The sequence below is a fragment of the Anopheles cruzii genome, chromosome 2 (assembly GCF_943734635.1).
Source record: "Anopheles cruzii chromosome 2, idAnoCruzAS_RS32_06, whole genome shotgun sequence".
Lineage (NCBI taxonomy): Eukaryota > Metazoa > Arthropoda > Insecta > Diptera > Culicidae > Anopheles > Anopheles cruzii.
This window is the reverse complement of record NC_069144.1, coordinates 43622593-43635785: the sequence shown is the minus strand read 5'-3', so window position 1 is coordinate 43635785 and position 13193 is coordinate 43622593.

The following is a 13193-nucleotide window of genomic DNA, read 5'->3' as shown; positions in this document are numbered from 1 at the left end:
ACCAACCCGGGGGGTCTGCGCGAAGGAGACGATTGTTGCTGAAGATATTCTTGGCCCAAGGGAAAAAAGACAATTAATATGCGTTCAGCGCCCTTTTCGGGCGATTTGGTTAGTAGACTTATGAGACCCCTGACACTTGAAGGTCTGCGATGCACTGCATGATAGATGGGTGCTTTCGGAGGTGTCCGCGGTAGTATAACGCTTTCGTGTGCTCATAAAATTTATGACTTTACTAGCTTTGCTGGCACCTTTTATAGCTGCAGCTGTTGGGCTGTGATTACAAAATAATCGATCGTTCCTTTATTTGAACTGGTCAGCACACCATTTTTGAGTGGAATTTATTCAAGACCATTTCTTGCTTTAATGGACAATTTTTTTAATATAAAATTTGCCGTAAATCTTCAAACTAAGCACATAAAACAGCCTAAAAAAGATAACACTGCTTTCGGAGCCAACAACAAACGAGCCAAAGTGCAATAAAGTTCCGATTAGGCATATAAATGTAGCTGGCAATGTCCACCATTTAGATCCGGGTTCGTCTCTTCCCTTTCGATGAATTCTTTCGTCTGTGTAAGCTGCAGGATTCTTGCTTTTACTTGCTGTTCGTGACGTTCTTCCATGTTTCCAGTCGCCGACGGCACGTGTGTCACAATTTCTGTGACCATACATGTGTGTGTGTGTGTAGAGAAGAGTTTAAAAATAAAAGTGTTGCAAATGCGACCCGTGTTCAGCTGTTCGACTCGACTGGGGACTTGTGGCGCCAACTGACATGGCGCGAGCGCCAGTTGGATGCATTCATGCAGTTGTTCCCGGCACGCTTTGGACGTACCTTTGTTGTTGCGGTTTATCGTCGGCCCATGATATAACTTTATCGGCGAAATGTTAAAGGTGACATGGGCGAAGCTGTCCCCAAAGCAGTCTCGTAGTTCATCCCAGCTGTTGAAACAGCATCGACGGAAGACACCGTTCGCGGCGCAAAGCTTTTACACCGCTTAACACGCGGCCAATTACCACGATGTTCGAGCGCCAAAATCAATGACCAAAAATAACTTGGCCTTCCCGAGCCGTGCGTTGCCTAAACGAAGCGAAGGTCGAACGCACGGTGCATGGTGAAACGCTCGGCTGACCTTGCGCTTCGGTCCTATCGGTTTGGCCCCTTTCGGCACCCGATAGTGTTTGCATGAATAAATGCATATTTTTATTTTTGTGTCACAAGAAACGAAAATTGGAGATGAAGTCCAACGGTGCACATGTTGTGGGCAGTGTGTTCGGCTTCGGGATCGGTCGCACCGGTTTTGATTGCTCGCCGAACCGGCCGAATTCAAGCTTTCGTAATCCATATTTGCATTTATGATTCAACCTTGAAACAAGCAAATATGAGATTTTTTCATACAAACGTTTGATCGCTCTCCAGCGGGACCCGCGCATCACTAAACTGTTTGGTATATATTTTCAATGAAATTCCACACCGGCAACAAAAGGCGGCCATCTACCGGTCCGATAAGCTAATGATGAATGGGCCGGTTATTTTGGAAGGGTCCCGTGTCTTGTGTTAGTCATGTTCGACCTATTTATTTCTGTCCTCAGTAGTTTGATCTTCGGTAGACAGACAGAAGATGAAGCAACATAAAGCTAGTTTACGATGTGCCGTGAGGTGGCCAGTATCCCTATTGGATTGGGGTTTCCATGTCAGGTATATCAGCGTGCGATACCAAAGGCAGTGTGTGCACGTGTCGATACCGATGCAATGGGTATCGATATTACATCAATTACAGCAAGAAACAGGATGTTTTGACCACACATTGAGAGTGCATTTCACATTGTTAAATGTAATCATAGGACCAGTTAGTCCTGTTCTGCCAGTTGAGCTTCTAAGCGCAGGCTTTGCACCAATTGAACCAGTGTTCCCCTGATCGGGTTGCATCATCGGGACATTTGGGATGATTCACGAGTCACGGCGCATCGAAAATCGAAAGTGCCACTTCCAGGCTATCCAGTGCTAGCCCAGTGGCCGGGTGGAACTATCGAGAGATCATTCCCATCTCCCCCAAGCAAGCCGGGCTCATAAATAGGTTAACATTTTCAATTATCGACTAGCGCTTGCATCACCATCGAAAACGACAAAGTCGGCCACGATTGGAAAAAGGGCTGTCAGGTGGTCGGGTGGGGGCATTAGTTTGCCGCTCGCTGGACGACCAGCAAGTTCTGGAAAAGTATACCGATGCGCCAATCGCTGGCGGGTGGTAAGTATTAATCCTATTTTTTGTTATGTTACCCGGCCACCCGGGAGGGGATAAAGTTGAACACCGGATCGAGCAGGGCATTGCCGTTGCGACACGTCCCCGGGTGACAATCAATGCGATGCCGAGCGCCGTGCATCGGTTTCGCGACTTTTCGCGGGCGGTTTGGCAAGCTCGAAATCGAAATGAACTTTTCCGCGCATCATTAATCACACGCCAACAGCGCCGTTTATGGTTATTGGCGGTGTGCCCCGGGCCTCGGAAGACCATTGTGAGTTGCACGGTGCCGAGGCTGCATCGCGCCGGTGCATTAATGGTCACCGCCACAGCCTACTAAGAATGTGTCGGGCCGGGTCGGGAGGATAACTGCCCGGTGAAGTGGGTCTTCCGAACGCCCACTCGAAGCCTCCGGATGGATGGTTGGCAAGTTGTGGAGCCGTTCGCACTTCAGCACACGGTGGCCATTACTGAAACGCGCGGCCTAAGTGTTAAGGGAGCCGTACAGAATGATTTGCTGCCCGCTGAGAGGTAAGTGATTTAAAGTGATGCGGCCCAACACTAATAAATGTTATTATTTTAGCCGTTGAAGGTTGCTGCCTCCTGTGCGTGGCGTGAACGGCAAGCCCTTGTGCTGGTGTTACGAAGTAAGACTAGGGCAGTGTGCAGTATTTTCTTGTTCTTCTAGCGAACTCGTTTTGAGCAAAACTACGTTAGATTCGTTATGCCACCACTAATGAGTGGCTTTTGGCAGATTCCTCAACACAATTTCTTGACCGGACCGATTCTCTATTCCGATTCTATGGTAGAGCGGACATCAATTAGCATCGAGTTTCGTATTCATCCAAATTATCATATCGATAGAAATATTTCGGTCACGACGGTTCGTTTCTAACTGATCATATGATCGATAACGGATCGAAATGCATCGACTCGTGAGAAAAAGCTGTTCCATGAAACCGTAGCTTCTTTTCGACCACCGTACCAGAGCGCAATCTGTTTGCGGATTTTTAACGAACCAACGATAGCATCCGGATATTTTTAGGATCCATTCTTAAAATAGCACCATACCCGGGGTACGTGCGTTGCAAAATCGCGTCGTTAGTGACCAAAATAAAAACAGAAAAAAACAGCAAACGTGTATTTTATCCCGAAAAAACAGTCAACGACAAGCAACGCGTTGAAAACACAACGCATAAATCATCGCGGCACGGCAGCATCACTGGGTGGCTCAAATTACCTCCAGCATCGCCCATCCATCATGGGGCACGGGCGTGAGGCACAAAACTTGTCATTATGACATCATAGTTCTACATATCCGCCTGGTGTGTCGCAACCGTACGCAAACACACGTCGGGGCGGCCATTAAATCGACCATCCTTTCGGAACCGATCGCTTACCAGGCCCTACTCCCAGCTGGCGCACTCGTAATCCTTTGCCCTGCGCTGTGCGCTCGACCTTTTCTCCCACTGTGGCTGTGGTGCGTTTAGTAAGCCAAATGTAAAAACCTACGCTGGCACGGTGGGTTGGAATGCTAAAATCATCTGCAAATTACCGGTGCTCCGGAGGGCCAGGAGCGATCCCACGAACCTCGCCACTTTCGTCCGCTGATTGAAATGTCAGCGCCACCAGGGGTCAACTGGTCCGCAGTACCGTGGCGTTCCCGGTGTTCTGTTGTGCAATTTGCTTTTTTGGGCCACGTTTTGAGCATAAAATATTCACCACACGAGCTGCCGGCTCCAGCTTCGCAGTGTTAACGATTAAGTCTGGACGCAATCGCCCCGAAAAAACACAAAATAACCGAGGGAAGACCCTTCCTAGGCACGGGAGAAAATCGGCCTAACGAAATGCATCGCCCGATGGGGCCGCGTTCGATCGGGGCGCACGTTGAGGGCGTTGCGAATTGCATAACTTGGCGGTCCAGCGATCGACGGAACGCAGGGCCGCCGAGGATCGACAGCAGAAACGCAGCACGAAAAAGCTAATGATCCTCTCGGACTTTGGCCTGAAGGTTGGGAAGGAGTTGCTTGAGGCACACTTTCATTAGCGCCAGATGACAGTTCCCATGGCGATCATCTTGATCTTGCGTCGCTCAATCAGCCAAAGGGCACACGAGAACGGCGCGGCTGAGGTCCGCACGGCCCGCGCCCAGAATGGAGGCAAATTGGACCGTTGGACCGTGGTGAAAATGGCAATGTGAATAACTTTTTGTCCTCTCTCTCTCGCGCCACAGGATGACATCTTGCGCTGACAAAGGGTCAGCAGCCGGGGGAATTTCGTGACACGGCGTTGACTATTTTCGCAGACGCAGATGTAGTGTTTTTTTTGCGTGTTTCTCTCCCATTATATACGTAATATACCGCCCCGAGCACACGGGGGCCACGAAACGAGCGGAACTCTCACGACGTGCTTTTCGAAGCGTCCATTTTTGCGCCAACACTGGCAACAATGTAAACCTGCGGCAACCGCAGCAGGAGCAAGCCCGTCTGTTTCCATGTCTTGTTGTGACACAGGCTCTTTTTTCCCAATTAATAATGCCGTTTATAAAAATGACAATCTTGCAACCCGAACAAAAACAGACGAGGACTGGGCCAGGAGTGGTCCGGTCACGATTTGCGGCATCGGCACGTGTTGAGGGATCACCACAAAAAATCAGTCTCTTTCACACATCCATACACACACACACACCGTTCGGCACGGACGATGATTAGAAGACGCACGCTGCAAGGATACTGACTTCCGCGGCTGCCACCCAATTTTGTTTGATTCGTTCGTTCGAGGTTTGAGTTATCAAACAGATTAGATGCTAAGCAAAGGTATACAAACGCTCACCATCTTGACGATCGTTCGTTCACTAGTTCGATTCAAATATGTCACTTTTTTCACCAACAATTCTAGAATCCTCTTCACTAGGCCACCGTTGAGGGCCTAGGGTGGCCCGGTTCACTTGGTTCGTTTCAGTGTCGCGGGCACGTGTCTCTGAATCCTTCCGATCCTTCCGAACCAATCGTCACTCGTCGTCCCCACGGGGAGCGTCCACTCGATCGAAAGCTCGCTCGCTCGTCCGCTGGCCACTGGCCGTCTCTCAGGAGGCCGACCGAAAAACTAACACCCGGCGAAGGTTCACACGACTGAACGACCGTCTCGGTACCGCACGGTTTATTTATATCTTGGGACTCGGATTTGGGTGGTGCAACTCACTCCATCATCATCATCATCGTCATCGTCGGCAGCATCATCGTCTGGGTCCGGAACATCCCTCCGTCCGGCCCGTCTTGCCGTCCTTCGTGTGGCGCAGATGCTCTCGCACGCGGCGAGCATTAGTATGCGCGCAAGTGCACCTTGCGATGCTGCGACGGTGCGTACGGCGCTGTCGGCTTAGTAGACGTCGGTCCCACCCCTCTACCATTAGCGGGGCAGCTCACCGAAGGGATGCGGCCGCCGCCTGCGCGAAGTAGCGATCGCGCCCCGAACCCGAGGCTGCGGAGTAGTGGGGACCAGACCAGACAATGGCTGGCTGCTGGAGAGTCTCCTAGTACACGGTGTGTCGCGAGAGCTGAGAGCGAAAGTGATCAACGAGAGCGAGAGCGGCAACCTCTAATGGTGCGAACCTCCCAACCAGCCCCCCCCCCACCACCGGATGAGTGCGGGATGTCCAGGTCTTGTCGGTCCCTCCCGTTGGTGTTGATTATGCTGCTGCTGGTGCTGGTGCTGGAGAAAAAGGTCACCGGCGGCACGTCAGCGGAGTGTGTGTCGTGCATCATCTCATCTCCGGCTCAGCTACTCATCGCGCTCATCTTCGGAATTGTCGGACGCGCACGGGCTCAGTACTTGCGGGAGCCTTCGAGGGTCAAGTAGCGATGCGTCGCGGACAACAGTCGCTGGTCGGGCGGCCGCCCAGATGGTGAAGGTCCGCGTGCTGATAGCATCACAGCCTGCGCACTTGACAATCTTGCACCCAGCGGTCGTTCGAATGTGTCTCCAGTGTCCGGCCGGCTAATTGCAAGCCCGGACCACCCTGGGACACCGCACGGAAGGGGTGCGCCATATTTTACGTACGATTACGGCACAAGCCGGTGGTGGCATTTGGCTTGACTTCGACCAAATAATCGATTGCCGTTCGCCTAATTTATTGACCGGCGCGATCCGAACAGTGAAGGTTACGGCGGGCGGCGGCCACGCCCTCCTTGAACACCCCGGGCGTCCGGCTCCATCGATCGGTGAGGTTGACTCTAACGGCAACGGCGGATGAAGCGCGCTAGATAGAGATGAATTTTAAGTGGTAATCGGCTTATCGCAAAAGGCTGCCAATCCGCTTGGGTGTCACAGTTTCAAACTGGCCGTGCCGCGAAATTCGGGGTTGCAAGCTTTCGTTGCTGTTGCTGTTCGGGGAAGAGCTAGACGATCTGTGTCTGATTAGCACCTTTTATTGGTGTTGGACTTCGGATCACAATGAGCAGCGGGTGAATGATTTGATATGATTAGTCGCTTAATGTTGGACTTTATTGGTTAAGCTAATTTTAAACTAAGTAGAGGGATCCTTGACATTGCCACCCCACAATAAGGGACACAGATTGAGCCCTCGAAAAAGGGTGGTTGAACTGGGAAACATGTGCTACAGCTATGTTTGGAACACGTGTTGCAACATTTTCTTACAACATACGCACCCACAGCAGCAACGATATGGAAATCCGATCGATCGATCCTTCTGAGCGATGCCGAATTAAGATGCCGAACTGTAGCTGCTCTTGTTTTGCTTCGTGTGGGTGTCGGTGCCATCGGCCACCGCATTGCGAAAGATCGGAATCTCTGATGACAGTGGACGAAACAACTTAAGACAAGCGGGACGCCACACGCCACCACTTTTGGGTAAAATTCGCGCTAAATGGTCGCGGTTTCGGTGAGAGTTTTGCAACGACCGTTTATACGCGTGTCGTTTGTCCTTCAAAGTTATCGATCAGAACGAGCGATATGTTGATTTTGGTGCAATAAACCGAAACGGGGCAAAAAAACCGATGTCTTAAAACGATGAGCAGCGTCAGGAGGTTTCGATCGATGCTCCCCAAGTGATGCACGATTATGCGCGGCCGTAGCTGACTTCGGCATGGGCATTAGTCAGGTTAATATCGTGTTCGATGGCTTTCGATTGCGTTTCGATTGGAAGAGTGGCGGCAGGGATCAGGTTACTTATTGGCCGACGAGTGGCCCAGGTGTTTTGAACTCAAAACGGAAGACTCTGAATGGTTCTTAATGTGTCCAGGGGAAAGCAAGGTTTGCTGTGGATTGGCTGAAAGCTCAGTCGTATTGCGAGAAACTTCACAAAGAATGGAAGAATGGAAACTCACAAGCATCATGGCCTCGCCAAGGGGTCCGATTCAAACGGTTTCTGTGATCGGGATGTGATGGTGCAATTCAACTCATCTCGCCGCAACCTATCAGCAATGCAAATGAAATGCGACCGCATCTCTTCAGCATCGCGCCGGGCGATGGACTTGACCACAGGAGGCTCGATTTTTTGCGCCGCTGCATTAATGCACCACGTTACGGCAACTCACAAAGATTTCTGGCGCAAGGTCAACGCAGCGATGGGTTGGGATTTGTTTATGGTCAGGTTTTTTTGGTGACAGTCTAACATCGAAACATTTCTTTCTCTTTCTCTTGTTATGGGGACATTTGATTATCAATTTTGTATCCTTCGTATCTTCACTTTCGCGCGCTCTTTCAAGGTCTTCGATGTGGTGCAAGCTCGCGTGACCACAACCTTTCCCGTGGCACGTGGCGGATCGGGCAGATGGGGCGATGACATCCTATCCCATTGACGTCCCCAGTGATCGGGAGACTTTCCAATCAAGGTCTCAGATATCAATCAGAGGAGGCTCACGCGAGGACCGCCGTGAACGGTTAAGTGGAACTCTGAAACAGGGCACAGCTAACGGCTAGGTCGTCCATTGGCAGTCTCTGTGCGCGACGGATGGTGAGTCCCATTAACGTGTGTCGGAAACTGTCTTCCTAGGTAGGGCCTGTCAGTAGCGGATCACCTAGTTGAGTCCAGTTGATTTAGTTGATCTGTGTTGTGCCACGCTTCGATCCTGTTGAACATATGATCGCATTTGAGTGATACTGGGATGCTTTCTTGACAAGGCATCAAGCCATAGGCATACAACTTGCATTTTGTGAATTTCAACTGCAAGCTTCCCCACCGGGGCCTGTTTCACTCAGCCATTTGATGTATTTTGATATTTGTCCTTTTGTTACGAAGCCGTTATGTGATGTGTTTGTGTCGTGTTTTGCATAATTTGCAGTTGGCATCATTTTGCTCCATGAGCCACACTGAACTATCCGGCAGTTTGCTTGATTTTGAGCGACGATGTAGCGTTACTCAACTTTTCGCCTCTTTCGGCTTTTCTCCTGTCCATGATTAATGGTTTCTTCGGTAAATGTCTTTATATCATCAAACGGTTGTTTGATAGTCAAACGGATCAAACTAGGTGCTCAAACACTTTGTGTTTAGGCTTACGATATTCCGTTTCCGCCGAAGAACAAAGCGGATTGTTGGCAAAAACAAAATGCGTGCAGAGATGCAGGATTTCGCACACTGCCAAAAAGTACTGCTAATGCAAGCACAAAACCTGTCCGTCGACTGAAGAAAGCTCGTCTGCGTTTTCACTTTCGGCCCACCGAGTGACCAAATCTCGATGCGACACTACGGACATCCTTTCTCTGTGCTGTTCGGCAGCGGACTGGCTCTGTTTAAATACCCCCGGGGTGATATTTACTATCGGTTGTGGCACACAAAAAACTCGTCACTTCGGTTGCCTCCTCGAAAAAGAGAAACAAAACGAGTTGACAGAACGAGAAATGATTTCGATATCAATCTCGCGCTGGACCGTGAAAGAAGCAGCATTTGATCTGCAATGATGCAACTGTTGGGAAACAAAACTGAATAATATACAAGAACAGACGCATTCTGAAGGGATCTGGCTGGGATTATAACTTTACTGAAGATATGCGGTATTTATTTTGTCACTAACATGCGATTTCAAAACCAATTCGAATGAATGCCAAAGGCCGTCCAGGTATTCCAGACTGGACAGCCAAACGGCCAGACTAGACACGCTAGACTAAACATATTTTCAGCCCCCATTGGTGCCTATCTTCGGCAGGTCACAAGTAGAATCGTTAATTTGGGATCGCAAGCACGCTTCCAGGAACAGTGAATCCGGTTCTAGTAGACTGCGTTCACAAAGGCGGAAGACATTTCTGGCGTATTGATACGAAAACGAACGTTCATCAACATACCGATCGAGGCGACATGTTCTTAATCGAAATTCAGATCACCCGGACGATATTTGCGAAGACTGTACAACGGGGCCGGAACTCCAGTGTCAAGTATTTCTAGAATATGCAAAATGACCGAAACTTTGTGGGCTTCCTTTAGAGAATGGACGTGTTTTCTGGTCTGGTCGATCGCAGGCTTGCGGCGGGGTGATAAATATCAGAAGGTCAGCCAGCCTAACCTCTTCCTAATTTCGTTAGAACGCCAAACTCATTCAACAGGTTTGGCAACCTGCATGCTGGGGAGTTGCTCTGCTTTGCGTGGGCTTGAGATTGAAATAGCCTGGCTTGGTGCTCAACTAGCAGAAGGATCCGCTTAGATTTCAAATTGGCGGCGGGAGTTGAAACTATCCAACTTGGTTTGTGACTGTGACACGGTCGCATTTCACTTTGGCACTACCTAACGATTACTCAGGTTCTGTTTTCTAGATACACCTTAGATCGCATCGCCTTCGCTGGGTATCCTTGACTTTTGCCAAAATCTTCAAAACCAGCGTGCCATTTGGATGAATGTGAATTTCAAAAACGTCAATACCCCCGATGCCATCGTTTACTGAACTCGTCAACCTACGAGACGCCAGCGATCGAAGCGTTCAAGCAAGTTCGTGAACTATCCACCTTAAAGTCTGTCCAGGCTGTTATCTTCAAACTAACCCAAAAAACAGCGTGCGAACGGAAAGGTTAGCATCATTTCTCTGGCCAGGCCACTTCCTACAGCAGAACCAGTTCGATGCATAATGTCCAAAAAGTCATCCATCGGCGAATTTTATCAACTACCACCTCGAAGAACCAGAACCAGTTTCGCTTTCCGTTGCGGTCATCTGGGCGAAACATCTGCGTTTCTTTCTTTCTCTCTCACGTCGTTCTCTCTCACTCTCTCTCTAAGATTTTCTAAGTTGACACTCTGACCGTGCGGTCGGTGCAACCTAGACAGTGGTCAGTGGTGGTGCCAAATTTCTTTGCTAGCCACTAGCCGGTCTTCCTGCCGAAGGTCAACCGTGTTGCGACGATGGAGTGGACGATCTTCAACTGTTTCGGGTTAGACATACGATGGAAGAAGAGCGGCACTAGCTAACCCCAGGCCAAGATGTGAGGCGAAACTCGCAAAAAAGGAGACTACCAGCCTCCATATTCAAATTAGCGGAGCTTCGGGCAGAAAGTGTTTGGGCAAGAATTCGGTCCACTATCGGCGCGATATTCGGACACATCTTCGGTCAATAAAACAGGTCCCCAGGCAATGGGCCGACTGCGGGCGCATATAAATATGTCCACGCTCCGGATGCTCTGAACTCAGTCTTAGTTATACAGTGCATCAAGGAGCAGCTTAGTTCGTTTATGGTTTGTCGCTTTCCCTAAGGACACCTGGCAGTGGGAGCCTACAAGGATTTAGCAGTACCTGGCGATCGTGTTCGGATGAGGATGGAAAGCAAGGTACCTAGTTACCCGGCTTCCAGCTTAGAATCGAAGCGCTCAAAACAATTGTGTCCTCTGTTCCACCCTAACCGTTCTGCAGATTGTTTTCCTGTTCTTCCTCGGAGCACTGGTCGGTGCGACCTGGGGACAAGTAGGTCCCGACGAAACCTTTCTGATAACGTCCATAAACAAGGAGAACTTGTTGAAAACATTGCTGCAACAAGAATCCACTTCGACAAACTTTGGCCATCAAGGATCGACACACAGCGGTGCCGATGGTTACCACTATGATCGGCCAAAGGATCCACTGTGCCTCGCAGGCCACGGGCCGCACTGCCAGCAAACGCAACCCGACCACGGATATTTGCCACCCTGTGGTCACGGAAGTCACGGGCCCCAATGCGGACATGCGACAGCGCCTGCGATTCCGGAAGTGCCGCTTCCACCGGCCTTTGTGCAACCTACACATCCTGTAGGAAACCCTGTCGTCCAGGTTCAAACGTTCGTCTTTGGTGTTTGTACGAACGGTGGCGCAGGACCTTACTGCTGCACGAATGGAGCCAATCGCCCTGACTGTACCTTCCCGGCGCCTCCTGTAATTCTTGCTCCGCCGCAACCACCACCGACGCGACCACCTCCACCGCCACCAACGCGCCCACCTCCACCGCCACCAACGCGGCCACCACCACCGCCACCAACGCGGCCACCTCCGCCACCGACTACAACGCGTCCTAGACCACCGCCAACAACTACCCGTCCTCGGCCCCCGCCGACAACAACACGTCCTCGCCCCCCGCCGACAACAACACGTCCTCGGCCCCCGCCTACAACAACACGCCCTAGACCTCCGCCAACAACCACTCGTCCTCGGCCCCCGCCTACAACAACTCGTCCTAAACCACCGCCAACTACTACTCGTCCCAGACCTCCGCCAACTACTACTCGTCCTAGACCTCCGCCAACTACTACTCGTCCTAGACCTCCGCCAACAACTACTCGTCCTCGGCCCCCGCCGACAACAACACGTCCTAAACCACCGCCGACAACTACTCGTCCCAAACCTCCGCCAACTACTACTCGTCCTAGACCACCGCCAACAACCACTCGTCCTCGGCCCCCGCCGACAACAACACGTCCTCGGCCCCCGCCGACAACTACTCGTCCCAAACCTCCGCCATCTACTACTCGTCCTAGACCTCCGCCAACAACCACTCGTCCTCGGCCCCCGCCGACAACAACACGTCCTAAACCACCGCCGACAACTACTCGTCCACGGCCACCACCGACAACAACACGCCCTAGACCTCCGCCAACAACTACTCGTCCTAGACCGCCGCCAACAACTACCAGGCCACGTCCACCGCCTACGCCTACAGCGGGACACACACAGCTTATTTACCTTGGCTGCCCCGAAGGTGGTATTGGGCCACATTGCTGTACCAACGGAGGCAACGGTCCTGGTTGTACCCTCAACACCGGGCCTCAGTACGCGATCGAGATTCAACCTGCGATCGAGGTAAGTCCACCGACCCAAATCACCTACATCGGTGAACCGGAGTGCCCGAATGGAGGAATTCCGCCATACTGCGACCAGGGCACTCAACAAGTGCTAGGACAGATCTTCGGACAGCAGCAGTTCGGGTATGATGGCTTCGCTCAGCAACAAACCCAGAGGCCGATCAACACGCCCAGCTACGGCGGTGGATACCGTCCGCAGTCGGCGGTGAGCATAGTGTCGAGCAGCACCGCAGGACCCATCTCTCGCTTCCAGGGCGAAGACGCCAAACCTGCGCGCCCAGCAGCGACACCGCAACCGCAACGGCAGCAGACCACGGCACCACGTCCTCCACAGCCAACACGCCAAACCGCAGCGCCTAGGCCGCAACCGACCCGTGCGCAGGCTACTGCTGCTCCGTCCCGTACAACACCCGCTGCCAGACCGCACACGCCTGCCCCGCAGCGGCAGTCGGCCGGTGGTTCCCAGAAGTCGCCAGGCTTCGGACAGGGCGGCAACTTCGAGCGGCCGCAGCGCCCGGATGAGCACGGATTCTTCTACAAAGATGGCGACCAGGCGGTAATATTCTAGAGTAACCGAGACGTCCCTCTTATGCTGTAAGATCGGTATGTAAATAAACGAATGGTGGTTCCCCAGTGCGTGCGCACAGTGGGACAATGATACTCCGAACTCCGTTCCGCCATTTTACTCGA